The following is a 19,357-nucleotide window of genomic DNA, read 5'->3' as shown; positions in this document are numbered from 1 at the left end:
TTAATGGCAGGTCTTCAAAATAAATTAAAAATTCAGTTCAGGTTGAACCAAATCTGAATTTTTAAAAAAATTTTGGTGACTTGAAAGTGTTTGAGAGAGGGGATTCAAACCTGGGTTTTCCACACTTTAATTGCCGAGCGAAAGATCTGGGGGAGAAGAAGAGGAGCCAGCAATCCCACCACTCCCGCACCTTCTCTTCTGGCCTTTTTGTGAAGGGCCGAAACTATTCATGTCAAATTCGCAAATAGGTTTGGGTCAGCCAAACTTCATTTTTTCCTCAAATAAACTACTTGTCTGAAAAATTTTGCCCCACTCTAATCAGGAAGGAAAGCTCTAATGTATGTAACTTTCATTACCTCCTACATATCCCCTCTCTGAATACTCTCATAACTATAAGAATGCTTGAACAAGTCAGTCTATTGTCAAATGTGTGTGTTGCTAACTAGAGCTGGTTGGAGAATTTCTGTTGAAACCACATTTTGACAAAACCCAGGAAAAATATAGTCACGAAAGATATTTTCCAGTTCCTGATCAGCTATATTACTAACAGTAAAAAACAACAACACAGAACCATATATAAACTAATTTCGTTTACTATTTCCAAATGTCTAGGCTCATTAAATAGTTTAAATTTACAGAAGAAGTATCATCTCTATCTTACATATGGAGGCACAAAAATGAGGTGAATTCCTCAAACTTTAAATTGGGGGTAGAGCTGGGACTGGAACACGAGATTTCCTGGATCCCAGCTCAGTACCTTAACCTCTCTCGCACACACACATACACACAGTTTTATACAGATAGATAGATACTGTGTGTGTGATATTGCAGCTTGAAATACAGATTATCATTTCCTTCCCTTTTTTCAGAGTTTTGTGCATGCGCTATCAGTCAATTTCAAAATGCAACTTGCCCAAAACACAAGAAGTCCCTTTGAATCTGTGGTTTAAGTATACAAAATAGTTCCAGACAAACAGGGCTTTTCATCTTACCTGAAATTGTTTCAAGCATTGCCTCCACCTTTTAGGATTATTTCCTGTGGTCTCATAATTTCTTGTTTACTAGGCAAAATTTCCTGGGCCCAATTCTCAGTTATACTTCGGCGACTGTATCCCTTCCTAGTTAGTGTAAAGGGTCTTAAAGTGGAATTATATTTACATCCCACTTTACTGCTCTTTGCACTGCTTGGTATAAGTCGGCCTTACCGTAAATTAGGAGTATGGGCCATAAGAGTAAGGACAGCAGGTTTTGTCTCTCAGGCGTGGTCTACGCTAAAAAGTTAGGTTGATGTAAGTTGCCTTGCATCGACCTATGTGTTCACATTTCTACACTTAAATTTGTCTCTGGCTGACCTAAGCATCCCGTTACAGCAACACAGTAAAACCACCTCCCTGAATGGCATGAAGCAGGGATCGGCAACCTTTGGCACGCGGCCCATCAGGGAAATCCGCTGGTGGGCCGGGAAGGTTTTTTTTTCCCTTCAGCGTCCGCAGGTTCGGCCAATTGCAGCTCCCACTGGCCACAGTTCACTGTTCCAGGCCAATTGGGGCTGGAGGAAGCAGCGGCCAGCACATCCCTCAGCCCAAAGAGCCATGATGGAGCTACTGAGATTAACAAGGTGTGAGTGTAGACACTGTGTGACCTGTGTCAGCCCAAACAGTCCTCCAGCAGCTGTTCCACAATGTCCATTCCCTGCGACAGTGACCATTGTGGTCACTATTTTAAACTCTGTTGCCCAGGGGTCAGAGACAGCAGAAGCCACACCTTCCATTAGACCCACACCTTCCATTAGACCCTTGGAGTTTTTTAAAATGCCTTTTCCTGATTGGCCACCTTGGTGAGTACACTTAGCATCTTCTTTGTGTGCAGCTGCCTGACTGATCATGTCCACACAGTAGACACGCTTCTGCCAGAGTAGACTGGAAGTATTGGATCTCCTGGGCCTGTGGGGAGAAGAGGCTATACAAGTACATGTATGAACCAGCCATAGAAATGTGGATATGTATGAGCAAATTGCATGGGGGATGCAGGCAGGGATATCACAAGGCCAGGGAGCACAGCAATAGATCCAGTGTTGCACCACAGACCTGCCACTTCTACAAGTTGATGCATGCCATTCATGGTGCAGACCCCAACAGCACCCTGCGGACTACTATGGATACCTCCAAGGAGCCTGAGACAGACCCCTACCATGAACAGTGAAAGAGAGCGGGGGGGGGGGGGGGACTCCAGCCATGCCACGAGCCAGAACCTGTTTGAGACTCCTCATGCTCTATCCAGTCCTGCCAGGCACATATGGATGAGGAGGAAGGGTATTCGGGTAAATGTGTGTGCATGCATTTTTTCTTACAATGCTTACATTTAAATATAGCATGTGGCCCCATCCCCAAGCTAACAAGAAAAAGTTATCAACTTTTTACTGTTTTACTTGTATGAGAAGAGGTAGAGGTACAACAAACAGAGGTAGAGTTGTCATCTGCTTTTCATTCTCCTGTTGGGATAGACAAGGGGCCATGTGGAGCACCTTGTTTATGTGCATAGTGATATGCTGTTTATCTTTCTGAGAGACCTTGATGAAACTTTCATGGAAATACTCTGCAGTCCTCTCCCACAGGCTTCCAGGGATGTGTGATCCTTTATCCACCCCACACCAGCCTATAAAGGATTAATGGAGCCCTAGTGAGGCTGTGCGAAAAGCAGCCAATAGGAAAGGGGCTGTGACGAGCAGCCAATCAGGGCTGGGCAGGTCCATATAAGAAAAGCTGCAGGGCAGAGCAGGGGCAGTTGCTCCCTGGAGCTCAAGGAGGGAGAATTGGCTGCCTTGCAGGAGGAAGGAAGCTAGCATCTTGGACAAAGCAGTGCTGGGCAGGATCAGGGGAGTGAAAGTGAGCTCCTGGCTGACTGCTGGCATGCTGAGGCCCTGAAATAAGGGTCACGGGGAAGTGGCCCAGAGACAGGTACTGGGATGTTGGAGGGGACGCACTATGTGGCTGTCATCTACAGAATCCCTGGGCTGGGACCCCGAGTAGTGGGTGGGCCCGGGTCGTCCCCTCCCTTCCCCACACCTGCACGCACTACTGAGGAAGTAACTGGACCATCAGACTGTGGTACATTCCCCAGAACAGGGGAGAACAGAGTGGGACATGGCTGGAGGGCTGTGTCCTGAAGAGGACACCATGGTCCTTGTAAGAACACAGATCCAGAAGCAGAAGTGATGGCGGGGAGACACCACCAGAAGAGGGCGCACTGGCTAATCCTCAGGACAGCCAGCAGGAGGTGCCGCAGTGGTGAGTGAATCCCATCACAGAATGACAGCTCTATTTCTTCCGCCGCAGTAGGATGCTTTCCTTTGCCACTCTGTGATGAGTTCTGCTGGCACCATTGCAGTAAACAGCCTAGCAGCTTACAGGCCTGGATGCCAGTAGTAGCTGTGTTCTCTGAGCCTTTGAGACCCTGAGGAGTGAGATATCAGCTAAAACCACCATCACCTGTGGGAAATAGTGCCACGATTCAGTGCCATTGCCTTATACTCGTACTGACGGAATAGGGAGAGAAATTTTATAGCTTCCTACCAAGAATATCCCTCCTCCTCCCATCCCTGGTGGGCCATACTCACTCTGGCTGGGGCTGGAGAGCCGTACAATGTAGAAGCACTCCAAAGCTGACGTGTCAATAAGCATGTTGTATTAAATGTCTGTAAATCCAGTGGTACATCTGTTATCAGCAGCTTCTGGTGTGGTGGCCCTGAAGGATGCCCCCTCCACACCCACAGCATGCCTGGCCCTGATAAGGATGAGAAAGAAGAAGACTAGGGAGGATATGTTCTGTGAGATCCTGAAACCCAGTGCTGCATGAGATGGTGGACAAAGTGCTTGGGGTGCAATATGAATGACAGCATGCAGAAAAGCAGAGAGCAGGAAGCAGGCCCAGGAATCCCAGCAGGACAAGGATAGGGAGATATACCAGGACATAATGGTTCTCCTTAGGCCAGAAACCCAAGTGCTGCAGGCTCTGCTTGACTTACAGGTCTCAAAATCCTGGATTTTCCACCCTTAGCAGTCCTTGGAGAACTCCATGGTTGCTGCTTCCTACACCCCCCAACATACCACATAGCATTGTGGGGCTCATCAGGACCCCGACCATTCCATGCTGGGAGACAGCTTCAGATACACAGATCTGTGAGAAGCAGGGTTTCTGTATGTGTAGCCACAACAGACTATTTTTGTGCACTCAAATGGACATAAATGTTTACTTCCTAATTTAAAATTATCACCCCATTATGTTAAAGATTTGTATAACATTGCCTGTGGGTTTGTATAACATAGGCTGAGGGTATTTTTGCACATTGATTTTCTGTACTGTTTTTTCCCCACTCAATAAAGTTCTGGTTTTGGAGAAGCAAATTATCTTTTATTTCACAACAGCAGTTGCAGTGTTGGGCTCTTGTAACAGCCCTTGTGTCTGGATGCTCAAAGTCAGTGGAGCTCCATCTCCCTCCTCCACCCTGGAAGCAGCTTTTCTCCCTTTGTCTCACAGATATTATTCAGAACACAACAGACAGGTATAACCATTTGGATATTTTTCTCACTAAGATCTAGTCTAGTGAGTAAGCACTGCCAGCATCCCTTCAACCTACCAAAAGCACATTCAGCAGTCATTCTGCACATGCTGAGCTAGTAGGTGAATCATTCCTTGGTGTTGTCCATGTGGCCAGTGTATGGGTTCATGAGCCACAGGACAATGGGGTAGGCTGAATCCCCCTGAATTACTACTGACATTTCAATATTGCTGGGCAAGGAAGAATGCCCTTGCTTGCAGCTCTCTGAACAATCCTGTGTTCTTAAAGATGCAAGCATCATGCACCTTCCCTGACCAGCCCACACTGATATCCCCAGCATACCAACCATAGAAAAGTAGCCCTTTCTGTTGATTTACTCTGTGACAATGTGGGCTGGTGCAACCCCATTTGTGCAAATCTACCTGCTATTTCCTGCATGTTACCAAGAGTCACAGTCCTGAGTAGCAAGAGATGATTAATGGCCCTGTGCACTTGAATGACAATGGCTTCCACTGAGGATTTTCCAACTCCAGAATGATTTCCCATCGACCTGTAGCAATCCAGCATTGCAAGCATCGAGAGTGTGGTTGCCACTTGCTTCTCCACTGTCAATGCAGCTCCAATTCTGTTGTCCATGATCTGGAGAGCTGAGGCGAGTCCGGCATACAGATCCAGGAATGTAGTCTTTCACATCTGACAGCTCTGCAGACACAGCCCATCATCCCAAACTTGCATTACAATGCGATCCCGCCAGTTGGTGCTTGTTTCTCAGGCCCAGAAGCAGATTCCACCGTCTGAAGCTGCTCGGTGAATGCCACCAACAACTTATTTTCATTATGTTGCTCAGCAAACTGTCATCGAAGAAATTGTCATGTCCCCTGCTGTTATGGTACTTCGTGAAGGTCTACAAATACAGGAGAATCGTGTGTAATGTATTTTTAAACTTCATAATAACAGTGCAGATCTCTGCGGATTCCAGGCTTCTGTCAGAGCTGGCAGACCCTGAAAGTACTGTGCAAGTTTGTGGGTTCAAATAAAAAAGATGCAAAAATTATTGGATACGGGTGGCATTATGCGATGGAGAAAGTTGCATACGGGGAACTTGATCCCTAGCTCTTAGAAGTCCCTGGGTGAATCGTTTCTATCCCACAACACATTGTGAAAATTTAGGGAAAAGGCATTTCACCAGATGGTGGCATGTGGCACACTGATATACCTACCTATGGTACATCACACTTTACATCAACACAAGCACTCCTAGTAAATACACACAGTACTGATACAAGCAGCCACGTGTGCACTCATCTGAGCAACGTGCAAACTTCAGTGGCTGTATGCTGACGTAACTTGTGTCAACCACAATTTGTAGGGTAGACAAGGCCTTAGTAAACTGCTGCACAATCTCTTCATCTGATCCTCATCTTATTATGAGAAAATTTGCATTGTTAAACAGCACTGCAGCCTAACAGCACGTGCTAGATTTCCTATTCCAGTGCTGCAAGCTATTAAAGATTTCAAAAACCTTTGTTGCTAGGAATTTTAATTCTGACAGCCGGGGCCATTCATGTTGAAAGTTTTTAATCATGGGCATAAACTTCAGATCTTAGTGAATGAGGCAAGAGGTTACGATGTGAAACTTCATCCCCATTGTAAAGTTCATATGCTGCTGATTATAAACCTGCAAATGGAGCTCTCATTGCTTCTTTCTAAAACAGCTTTATAAAGAGTTATTTTGAGCAAAATTAGAATAGATGTCAAGGACAAATTGCCATGAAATATATGTGAGCATAGTTCTAAAAGTCTACTTTATAATTTAACAAGATATTAGTGAGATGTTAATAGTAACACTCATTAGAAATGTTTGACATCTTTATCCTATACTGAGTATAGGTATAGACTATTTCCCAGTTCTGCTATCATGGAAGTCAATGGCATTACTCCAATTGAATGCACTGGGAGTAGGATAAGTTCCCTCTTCAACTTTTCTTATGATTTTTCTCCTCTTTTCACAGAGCTGACTTGAGCTGACGATACCACATGTGGGTTCTCGCTTCATTGATTTACACTGGGTGCAACATCATTTGGGGATGTAAATCAGTGAAGAATTTCCACTCTATTTAGAGATGAATTCTGACACCTTTGAAGATAATCCCTAAAATGATATTTTGACTCAGTGTTTAAAGTTTCCGATTATTAATTTATTAATCCTGTTTTTAAGAACACACATTTCCAAACTCAACTTTTATATCTACCCATGATGTATTTAAGACATCCAAGAACAGACTCAGCCAAACTCTGCTTGGTAGATGTAGCATGGGCAAATAAATGTATTTGAGGGTCCTCTTCGTTGAAACGTAGCACTCTGAGAATACTCTACATGAAAGCAAAGAATTAATTTGCTCCAGACTTCTAGTATCTCCACTTCATAGAACACCTGTGCGTCACTGAGAATAAATTGTGTTAATCAGTAAAATATCTAATGGCATTATGCCCATCATTTTGCTTGAGTGAACATGCAAAGAAATTTAAAAAAGAATCTAACAAGGCTGCCTCTTTTGAATTCCTCATATTATCCTTCCAAAATATTAGCATTTCTTAATTCATCTTTTAGCCACCAATAATCCAGCAGACTAAAGCATAGTAAGATTGAATGGAGGGAAGGGAAAGGTAGACAAATTGAGACTGGAAATGGGTGCAGATTTTACCAAAGAGGGTAATTAATCTTTGGAACAGCTAACCAAGGGAAATGGAAAAATCTCCAATAAGTCTTTAAATCGAGGTTGGATAGCTTTCTAATTAATATATACTCTAGCTCAACAGGAGTGACCTTGACACAGGAATTACTGGGTAAAATTCTACAGCCTGTAATATGCAACAGGTCAGACAAGAGGATCATAATGGTCCTTTTTGGCCTTAATATCTATGGCTTAATTCATGACCACTTTCAGTCAGTTGCAAAACTCCTATTGATTTAAATCGGGACAGAATTCCATTCTATAAATCTATGAACAAATTTTCTAATCATGTTAGAGGAAAACAATGGAAAACACTTTTAGTACATTTATTTTAGGTCTCTTGTAAGTATTTGTTACAAAATGAACTACAAGATCTGAATATATTGGTGTAGAGTTTACACTCTGTTTTTGTACTGTAGCAATAATTACTTACCTTCCTTTTCAATCCCTTCATCCCAAGGGGTTGCAAAGAGCTTTACAAACTGATAATCAAAGTGGATCATTTCATTCACCACTGAAATAAAACTGCCCCTGGGGGGAAGCTGTTTTGATTCTACTAGTTTTGTACATTGCTGTTTTTACTGTACATGTAGGCTTGTGTGTGAAGAATAATTGGAAAGTGGATCATTACCTGGATGTTGAAAAAAAAGTAATTTCCATCCATAAAAGTACAGGATATATTTGATTAACTATTTTAAAAGTGAATGATAAGAATTTGGCAATAGTATGAGAACCTTTCAGTATAAAAAGTGGAGCATGTCAGCAACAACTATGAAACACCTCAGAAAAGTCCAGCATTACGTGTAATATTCAGAGTGTGCCTTCTGATGCTCTATTACCTTTAGCAACAGTTCTACAGCTGAATTTCTATTTGAAAATGTGTTCCCCAGTTTAAAGGAAAAAATATACTTCAGCCAGAACCCAACTGAGCTGGAATATCTGCAAGCATCTTTCTTGTACTTTCATCTTCTAGTCCTGTAAAGCAGGCGTTAAATTCCTAGTATAAGAGCAGTCATGCAACTGAGATGACGTAATATTAGTATGGAAGTTACTATGCCAATGCCTGTATTAAACTTCTAAGCCTCTGTGTGAACTAGATAATAAAAGTGCTGTGCTGTCATGTTTTCCAGTAAGTATTCTATTTCTAGTTACCTAAAGCACTATTGAATTAAATTTTCAGTGGTAATTATTGAATTTTGGATGCCTCAGTTTTTGGGTGCCCAACATGAGACATGCTGAGGGCAGTCTGATTTTTAGAGGGCCAGTGTTCACAATTTCAAGTCTTCTCAAGTTGGGCATTCAAAATTACTAGACATTTTTGAAAATGTAAGCCATCGTGACTAAGATTTGGCTAGAAAGATTAAAGACTATACAGAAACAACTTCCATAATTACGATATATTTAAGGGTAATCTGAAGCTGAGTTGTTAATTTCACTGATGCTGAATGTGATAGTTGTGTAACAGCAGGTCTTTGACACAATAGACATTATAACTATCCTCAGAAATAATCCTGCATTGGACTCTGGGGAGAAGTCCTGGATGACCTAAAAAATCTTTTCCATCTCTAGCTTCAATGGGTATGAGTACACGGGAACAAGAAACCTTGTGTTAGTAAGTCTCGGAGCGCAAGTCTACAGACTAGTAATCACTCTGGCCCTAAAAATAGCCATGTAGATGTTCAGATGCAGGCTCTGAAGCCGAGGGAAGGAGGTGAGTTACAAAGTCCAACCTCCAGCTCGAGCCTGAACTTCTACATAGCTATTTTGAGTGCCATAGAGCAAGTCTTGTGAGTCCGCGTCTGTAGCCCCAGGTTCTGAGACTTGCTGCTGTGGTGTTTCTGGCCTGGTCTACACTACAGAGTTAGGTCGATGTAAGGTAAGCATCTACTCAAAGCCCTGGTCTACGCTACAAGTTTAGGTCGAATTTAGCAGCATTAGATCGATTTAACCCTGCACCCGTCCATACAATGAAGCCATTTACTTCAATTTAAAGGGCTCTTAAAATCAATTTCTGTACTCCTCCCCTGATGAGGGGATTAGCGCTGAAATCGACCTTGCTGGGTTGAATTTTTGGGTAGTGTGGTTGCAATTCGATGGTATTGGCCTCCAGGAGCTATCCCAGAGTGCTCCATTGTGACCGCTCTGGACAGCACTCTCAACTCAGATGCACTGGCCAGGTAGACAGGAAAAGGCCTGTGAACTTTTGAATCTCATTTCCTGTTTGGCCAGCGTGGCAAGCTGCAGGTGAGTGCAGATCTCATCAGCAGAGGTGACCATGATGGAGTCCCAGAATCGTAAAAGAGCTCCAGCATGGACCAAACAGGAGGTATGGGATCTGATCGCTGTATGGGGAGACGAATCTGTGCTATCAGAACTCCGCTCTAAAAGACAAAATGCCCAAACATTTGAAAAAATCTTCAAGGGCATGAAGGACAGAGGCTATAACAGGGACCCACAGCAGTGCCGCGTGAAACTTAAGGAGCTCAGGCAAGCCTACCAAAAAACCAGAGAGGCAAACGGCTGCTCGGGGTAGGAGCCCCAGACAAGCTGCTTCTATGATGAGCTGCATGCCATTCTAGGGGAAGCAGCCACCACTACCCCACCCCTTGTGCTTTGACTCCGTCAATGGATTATCACACAACAGGGATGCACATTTTGAGGACGAGGAAGATGATGATGAGGAGGAGGTTGAAGATAGCGCATAGCAAGCAAGCGGAGAAACCGTTTTCCTCGAGAGCCAGGAACTGTTTCTCACCTTGGACCTGGAGCCAGAACCCACCCAAGGCGGGCTCCCGGATCCGCCAGGCAGAGAAGGGACCTCTGGTGAGTGTACCTTTGTAAATATAATACATGATTTAAAAGCAAGCATGTTTAACGATTAATTTGCGGCCAGTACAGCTACTGGAAAAGTCTGCTGACGTGTCTGGGGATGGCGCAGAAATCCTCCAGGGACAGCTCCATAAAGCTCTCCTGGATGTACTCCCAAAGCCTTTGCAAAAGGTTTCTGGGGAGGGCAGCCTTATTCCGTCCTCCATGGTAGGACACTTTACCATGCCAGGCCAGTAGCATGTAGTCGGGAATCATTGCAGAACAAAGCATGGCAGCGTATGGTCCTGGTGTTTGCTGGTATTCAAGCAACATCCGTTCTTTATCTTTCTGTGTTATCCTCAGGAGAGTGATATCATTCATGGTCACCTGGTTGAAATAGGGTAATTTTATTAAGGGGACATTTAGAGGTGGCCGTTCCTGCTGTGCTGTTTGCCTGTGGCTGAACAGAAATCTTCCCCGCTGTTAGCCATGCGGTGGGGGGAGGAGTGAAGTGATCATCCCAGAGAATTGGGTGTGTGTGTGTGGGGGGGGGTTAATTGGGTTTGTGCTGCACGTTAACCCGAAAACCACAGCCCCTCCTTTTAAATTGCCAACCCATTTTAAATGGCCAACCCAACAGCTGTTTGGTATGCGAAATGAGGGCGCTGTTGTTTGAAACCATTTCCACATGTTATGGAGGTTAAAGAAACCAAAAGACTGTGGCTTACCATGGCTGCCTGCAAGCCGAATTCTTTTGCCCGCCACCAAACCAGCAGACCCTCAATATAAGAGGCAAAATGCGACCTTGTACCGAATGCACATGTGCTATGTAATGTTAACAGCAAGGTTCACCCTGAAAGAGTCTACCCATTGTTCTCTAAAATGTTTCTTTTTAACTACTACTCTCCCTTTTTTTCCCTCCCACAGCTGCAAATGTTTCAACACTCCCCCTATCATCACCGTCCCAGAGGGTAGCGAAGATTAGAAGCCGAAAAAATGCACTCACAATGAAATGTTCTCTGAGCTCATGCAGTCCTCTCACACTGAAAGAGCCCAGCAGAATGCGTGGAGGCAGACAATGTTAGAGTTCAGGAAAGCACAATATGAATGCGAAGACAGGTGGTGGGTTGAAGATAATAAGTGGCGGGTAGAAGATGATAGGTGGTGTCAGCTTGCTGACAGATGGCAGGAGTCAATGCTGAGGCTACTGGAGGATCAAACTGATATGCACCGGCGTATAGTTGAGGTGCAGGAAAGGCAGCATGAGCACAGACCGCCGCTACAGCCCCTGTGTAACCAACCGCCCTCCTCCCCAAGTTCCATAGCCTCCACACCCAGACGCCCAAGAATGCGGTGTGGGGGCCTCTGGGCACCCAACCACTCCATCCCAGAGGACTGCTCAAGCAACAGAAAGCTGGCATTCAATATGTTTTAAAGTGCAGTGTGGCCTTGTCCTTCCCTCCTCCCCCCACCCCTCCCAGGCTACCTTGGCAGTTATGCCCCTATTTGTGTGATGAATTAATAAAGAATGCATGAATTTGAAGCAACAATGACTTTATTGCCTCTGCATGCGGTGATCAAAGGGCGGAGGGGAGGGTGGTTAGCTTACAGGGAAGCAGAGTGAACCAAGGGGCGGCGGTTTTCATCAAAGAGAAACAAAGAGAACTTTCACACCATAGCCTGGCCAGTCATGAAACTGGTTTTCAAAGCTTCTCTGATGCGCAGCGTGCCTTGCTGTACTCTTCTAACTGCCCTGGTGTCTGGCCGCGTGTAATCAGCGACCAGGCGATTTGCCTCAACCTCCCACCCCGCCATAAACATCTCCCCCTTACTCTCTCAGATATTCTGGAGTGCACAACAAGCAGTAATAACAATGGGAATATTGGTTTAGCTGAGGTCTAACCGAGTCAGTAAACTGTGCCAGCGCGCTTTTAAATGTCCCAATGCACATTCCACCACCATTCTGCACTTCCTCAGCCTATAGCTGAACACCTCCTGACTACTGTCCAGGGTGTCTGTTTATGGCTTCATGAGCCACGGCATTAAGGGGTAGGCTGGCTCCCCAAGGATAACTATAGGCATTTCAACATCCCCAATGGTTATTTTCTGGTCTGGGAAGAAAGTCCCTTGCTGCAGCTGTTGAAACAGGCCAGAGTTCCTGAAGATGCGAGCATCATGTACCTTTCCTGGCCATCCCACGTTGATGTTGGTGAAATGTCCCTTGTGATCCACCAGTGCTTGCAGCACCATTGAAAAGTACCCCTTTTGATTTATGTACTCGCTGCCTTGGTGCTCCAGTGCCAAGATAGGGAAATGGGTTCCGTCTATGGCCCCACCACAGTTAGGGAATCCCATTGCAGCAAAGCCATCCACTATGACCTGCACATTTCCCAGAGTCACTACCCTTGATATCAGCAGCTCAGTGATTGCTTTGACTACTTGCATCACAGCAACCCCCACAGAAGATTTGCACACTCCAAATTGATTCCCGACTGACTGGTAGCTGTTTGGCGTTGCAAGCTTCCAGACGGCTATCGCCACTCGCTTCTGAACTGTGAGGGCTGCTCTCATCTTGGTATTCTGGCGCTTCAGGGCAGGGGAAAGCAAGTCACAAAGTTCCATGAAAGTGCCCTTATGTATGCAAAAGTTTCACAACCATTGGGAATAGTCCCAGACCTGTAACACTATGCGGTCCCACCAGTCTGTGCTTGTTTTCCGGGCCCAGAATCGGCGTTCCATGGCATGAACTTGCTCCATTACCACTGTGATGTCCACATTGCCGGGGCCCGTACTTTGAGAGAAGTCTGTGTCCATGTCCTCATCGCTCTCGTCACTGTGCTGCTGTCGCCTCCTCTCCTGCTTTTGCAGGTTCTGGTTCTGTATATACTGCATGATAATGCGTAAGGTGTTTACAATGCTCATAATCGCCGCGGTGATCTGTGCGGGCTCCGTACTTGCCGTGGTTTGGCGTCTGCAGGAGAGCAGAGTGGCAGCGGAAGTGGCGGGTGGATGACGATGCTGACAGCAATATGGTGCCTGCACGGAAAAAGGCTCAAAACGATTGTCGGCTGTTGCTTTCATGGAGGGAGGAGCAAGGGGTAGGCTGGCAGCAGACAGTGAAGTCCGACTGCTAGCCGTCATCATCTCCTGGGTGCTCGTGGTGCTCCTGGCTGGGAGAGCAGCCTGAGGCAGAATGGCCCCCTCAAGGATTGAACTCACAACCCTGGGTTTAGCAGGCCAATGCTCAAAACACTGAGCTATGCCTCTGCCAATATTCCAGGCAGGACTGAATCTCCATTAGACAAAACCTAAAGAAGAGAATGATCTGAGTCTCTCCCATTTATGTCCATGTGCCCCTGACAGATCTCACTGAGGTCTGCCAGGAGCACTCATCTCTGCCCAGGCGCCCCGACCGACCTCACCGAGTCCGCCCAAGAGCACCCAGGAGATGACGAGGATGGCTATCAGTCTTAATGCACCATCTGCTGCCACAAGGCAATGAGCTGCTGCTGTGTAGCAATGCAGTCCTGCGTCTGCCAGCACCCAGGAGACGTATGGTGACGGTGAGCTGAGTGGGTTCCATGCTTGCCCTGGTATGGGGTCTGCACGGGTAACCCAGGAAAAAAGGCACCAAACGATTGTGTGCCGTTGCTTTCACGGAGGGAGGGAAGGAGGGATGGGGGGCCTGACGACATGTACCCAGAACCACTAGGGACAATGTTTTATGCCCCATCAGGCATTGGGATCTCAACCCAGAATTCCAGTGCAATGCTCTGGAAGTTGACGCTAGCCTCGGTACTGTGGACGCATTCCGCCGACTTAATGGTCTTAAGTGGGGACACACACAATCGACTGTATAAAATCGATTTCTAAAAAATTGACTTCTATAAATTCAACTTCATTTCATAGTGTGGACATAGTGTAAAATTTAGCTCCCACCGATGTAACTCACCCATGACACCGACTTAATAACTCCACTTCCGTGAGAGGCATAGCACTTAGGTTGATGTAGTTAGGTCGATGCAGTGTCAGTGTAGACGTTGTGTTACTTACATCACCTGTTGCTGCCTTTCAGAAGCCCCACAATGACAGTTAAATAGGTGCAAGCGCTCCTGGTGAGGACATGCACTCCTGACACAAAGAGCATAGTGTGGACATGCAAAAGTGATTAATTACTTCGGTGGCTGTACGTTGACGTAACTTAGGTTGATTTAATTTTGTAGTATAGACCTGCCCTCTTTTTCTTTGCCGCATAGACATACCCTATGACTCAGGTCACAGAGACAGCAGAAATCTAAATATCCCATTTGTAACATTAATCCACATGGAAGCTTAACTTTTTCCTATCTGTGCTTTTGACGTCTCATCAAGAACCCAACCCTACTCCAAAAGAAATCGATTTGAGTCTCTTTATTGACTCCAATGAGAGTCATATGGGGTTGCAATGCTCATTGTTATCAATAATAGCTGCAGTGCAGGCTACATTGATACACATTGAGGACCAGATCTTGATCGTCTTAAGGTCAATGGCAAGCTTCCTATTGATTTCAGGGGGACCAAGGTTTTGTCCCTGTTACTTTATTTTGCATACAAGTATTGTCTACATTTTCAGCTGCTTCCGATAAAGAAGTATTGAGTCTTATGCGATTTAGACACAAAAGGTCTGCTGTTATGACCCCTAATTGCTCCTGTCTTAAAAGATTTCAGTACTTCTAAGATGTGTAATTCTGTTTCTTTTCAAGGCACATGAAAAGGGATAATGTTAGCATTTTGCAGTTAATTCAATTACTTTCCACTTGTGAAAATGTTGACAGGATTTCCTATCACTGCAAGAGGGTCCTGATTATTAGGTGTGATTGGCAGCCCAGACATAACTGCTGAACTGCAGCTAAAATTAAAGCATTTTATCATTACTTGCTACATATCTTTTGCGACAAACCATTCAGCAAAACATTTAAACCATTATTCCAGTGAATTGATTTTCAACAGTAATTAATGTCCAGTTTGTTAGATAATAGTCTCAGTCAAAGCAGAGAGCAGTTAGAATCTGCTCTTGTGGTGGATAGCAAAAGTTATAGTATTTGTCATCCTAAACCACAGTAGTCGTTAAATATGATAGACCAAATTCTTTTTTTTTATTTACATCCTTATACAACAACACAGTAGTCCGAGAACTTGGCCCTACACATTTAAAATACTTCAGAAATAAGGAAAAAAGAGTGAAACTTTACTGGAAAAATGGATCTTTGCCTGGATGTTGAATACCATAATTTTCCACCCACAAAACACAGGATGTGTTTTATTAATCATATTTCAAGCAAATCGTAAGAATTTTGTAATAGCATAATAGGAAAGGATTTGACTTTGAAAAGTAGAGCGTGTCAGTGACAGCTATGAAACACCCCTAAGAAAAACATCTCAGTGAAGAGCTGACTAAGAGATGATATTACAGTATAATGATGAGTGTATAGACCTTTTAGGAGAGAGAGAGGCAGAATCTGGGGAAGCATGGCTATTGGTCCAGCATGCATATGATTAATCCTGGTTAGGTGTTTTTTCAGACAACTAGATGAACCCTAGTTGGAAATCCATAATGCAGAGATGAGGAGTGGGTCCTAGAGATGTGTCTAAGACTTACAGAGGGCCAAAAAAAGGTGTAGATCAGTATGAAGCCTAATAGGAGTCTGAAGGTACTAAACAGGCTGAATACACCTAAAGCTGCTATCAAGGCTGTGAGCAAAGAGATTTCTTTTAATTCTCTTCTCTTTAATTATACATTTTCATCTCACTAGAGAAATGTCCTGCCTATGGCACCTAGAAGGTTGCAAGCCAATAAAAGGGCTCTCTTACCTAAGGAGATGGTTGTGTTTGAATGAGTAGCTGATAGAAAATGTTCCCACCAGACTTTGGGCTGTTTTTTTACAAGAGCAAAGCATTTAGCCATTTTACCTGAGGTAGCAGACAGAGTATGTACCCAAGGTCCATGATGAGTGTATACTACCACACTGTGGTGTCTTCTTCACTCCTATTACTAGGGTGACCAGATGTCCCGATTTTATAGGGACAGTCCCAATTTTTGGGTCTTTTTCTTATATAGGCCCTTATTGCCCCCCACCCCCAGTCCCGATTTTCCACACTTGCTGTCTGGTCACTCTAATTGTTACCTACACCAGCTGGATGCAAGCTAGCTCGGGTAGGTTAGCTTTTGCACAGGGTGGACATACCCTTTGACTGATTCAGCATAAGCTCTCCTGGGATGGGATGTTGAAAGAAGTTCATGGGCCCATGTATCCCCTACACTGAAACTCTTGGACTAGGAGAAGATCAGTTGATCACTCCCTAAGGAACGAGGGGACAGCTGTCTACCCCCAAAGAAGTAGGAGGTGAGAGATGAGGTTGCAAGTCACTATTCCTTGTGGACTTCAGGTAAAGTTAATGTGTGATGAGAATGAGAATGTGCTGGGAATCTTTTGGGCTCTGGAAGATGGAGCGGCTTGGGTAGTAAACATTAGAAACTCCCAAGTCAGGCTTGTTTTTCACCAATAAACAAGCAAAATACTGTTGTTCCAGCTGAATTTGCACCCAAACTTCTGTGCTGGTATGTGATTAGATCAGGTATAATATGTATGGCTATTCTCTGCCTACTCCCAAATTAAGCTCTTCCATGGTTATTTTACTAGGACCTTCATTATTTTCAGATACAAGCATATAAAGAGAATTTAACAGTGGCTAGTAGAAACTAACAAGGACTATGTTCACATGGAATTTAAATCATCTTTAGTACAATTTTCTTTTTATTCCATGAACATTTCCAATAAGGTTCTGTCACAATTAGACTTTGCACTACTGCATACTAAATAACCTATTTTTCTTAATTGTGGTGGCTTATGTGTGGATAAGTACACTTAAAAAAGATAACATTTTGCTAAATTATATTAGAAGAGATGGAAAATTCTTAAATTTATTTCAGAGAATTCTTTTATATCATCATAGCTCAGTTAGCCCACACACTCCTGTAGGTGTGCTGAGATTTTAAATATGGCACTTGTTGCATAACTCACAATTTTCCTCACAAATTCAATTTAGAGTAGTAAAGAATTACTGTATATCCAACTTAACTGCTTCTGTCAAAAGAAAGCAAATATTTTTATAAACTCTCCTTTGTTATGTCTATATTTAATTAAATTTGGGAATATGATTTTTCCCCCAATAGCCATCTGTTTTTTATTATGATACCTACATTTGCCTACAAGTGTAGGGGTTTTCAAAGCTGAATAGGCATCATCTATTAATAAAGAGAAATTATTTCACTCTGCACTTTGGAACAGATACAGAATAATTGGAACCAATGGGAGAGACTATTTATTTATTTATTTATTTATTTCACCAAAAAGTAACTCTTCAAGTTAGGAACGATGATTCCACTGATATGTCTTCTGGTTGAGTACACATTTTTATTGAGCTGTTACTTAATCCATCAAAGATGTTGATTATATCTTTTAATAACTTGAACAGTCAAGAAAAAGATTGATTTAATGTCATGGCAGTTTTAGCACAAAGCAGGCATTTTAAATCTGAGATATATGACAGGAAGGGAAGAAATTGCCTCGGGGCAAAGAAGAAAGTATTATAATATTTCAGTGAAATACATCTCTCCCACCGGTTCAGCTACTCCCGGGAGGGATAGTGCTAGATGCTTCTGTTAAAAGCATTCACAACTGTAAAGTCTTCCAAGAAAAACGGAGAGAACTTGCTCATCTAGACTGTAGTCACTTCACGTAATAATATTTAGATATCATTTTAACTGGGAATTATGTAGTTTATTCGGTGTTGCTCAGAAATGATACACTTCAGTAAAATGCCATGTTTTTGACACTTTCCTTAAATAAAAGTAAGGAAAAATAATTTAAATGTACACTACTGCTTATCATGTCTTCCTCCCTCTCATCCAAGGATCTCAAAAGCACTTGGCAATCATTAACTGATTAAGTCTCCCACTAGCTAATGTGAGCTAGGTAAGGGATACATAGGGATAACTTCAACACAACCACTGTGGCTTCACTGCAAAAACAGGTGTATTTTTATACTGAGATAACTGACTCAAGATAGCTATCTTAATGTAAAATCCAAGTGGAGACCAGGCACACATGGGTTTTATCTCAATTTAGCTAGTTGAGATCAGCACTATATCCCCACCTGGCTTTGACCTAAATGCTCTAAGTTGAGCTAAAAATCACGTGTGCCTTGTGCCCAATAGGATTTTACATTGTGTTAGCTATCTCAGTGTAAGAACACACCTAATTTTTGCAGTGAAGACATAGCATGTAACATCTTCTCTACATACAGTATTTGTACCATGCTAATTCTATTGGTTGACCGATGTAAGCACCTTTATGCTCATATAACTGCATCCACACTAGGGGATTATACCACTTTAATAAAATTGGTGTCTAAATGGATGTAGCTATGGTTGAAATAAAATCTGTGTGTAGACCAGCCCTAAGGAAGTCCTCTCAAGAGTGGGATGCAGCCCTTGCTTCAATAGCATTCTATGCAAACATTTTTAAATGGGAAGAACACTAATGTGTACAATTGAAATTGGGAGGGGGAAATTTAGGGAGGCAGAATGTATCTACTGGAGTCTATACCAGCTCTTCAAGATCTGCACTAGGAGGACTCTCCATTTCCACATCTTCTCCACGCTTATGCATCGAAGATTGCTGTTCAGCGGACTCCAGATCCATTCTTCCCACAGACCCTCTGGAGAGCACTCCATGGTTCCAGAACTTAGGGTGGGAGAGGCTGGGAGACTGGACCAACCACAAGAGTAGCTGGCAGGCAAAGGGGATATACATTGTTTCCCCAATCCGTCAAAATTTATTCCACTCTTTCACCACAAATATGCCCCATTTGCCCTGATAGTTCCAGGGCAGGTGCAGACAGCTGGAGTCCCTAGTAGCACAGCTCTAGTGGTATTGTGTTTGGGTGAATGTGAGGTGGGGAGCATTAGGAGCCAGTGCTGGTGCACAGAGGGAATCTGTTTGCAGAATGAGATTTTTTCTGGCCGCTAATGCAAGCTGCAGTAGGGTTATCAGGTTGCTATGAATACAGGTTTCATGGTAGTTAATACAAAATAAAATCTGTTTTATTGGGACACTGCTAAGAGATCCTGTTTGATAGTAGGAATTGCTGCAAGCTGATGTTTTAATGTTCCATGTACAGTTCAGGTGGGTTTTCAAGAAGCTGATATTACAGA

General features: G+C 43.7%; 1 protein-coding gene and 1 pseudogene across 1 annotated transcript in view; both read left to right on the top strand.

The window, feature by feature from the left end:
• The window catches only part of SEMA3E (semaphorin 3E), a 269,325-nt gene that overhangs the window by 118,772 nt on the left and 131,196 nt on the right, over positions 1-19,357 (top strand). The gene's annotated exons all lie outside the window — the stretch shown is intronic.
• LOC141996876 (uncharacterized) lies at positions 9,569-11,536 on the top strand (annotated as a pseudogene).

The sequence above is a fragment of the Natator depressus genome, chromosome 1, assembly GCF_965152275.1.
Source record: "Natator depressus isolate rNatDep1 chromosome 1, rNatDep2.hap1, whole genome shotgun sequence".
NCBI classification, from domain to species: domain Eukaryota; kingdom Metazoa; phylum Chordata; order Testudines; family Cheloniidae; genus Natator; species Natator depressus.
This window is presented reverse-complemented; position numbering and strand designations above follow the sequence as displayed.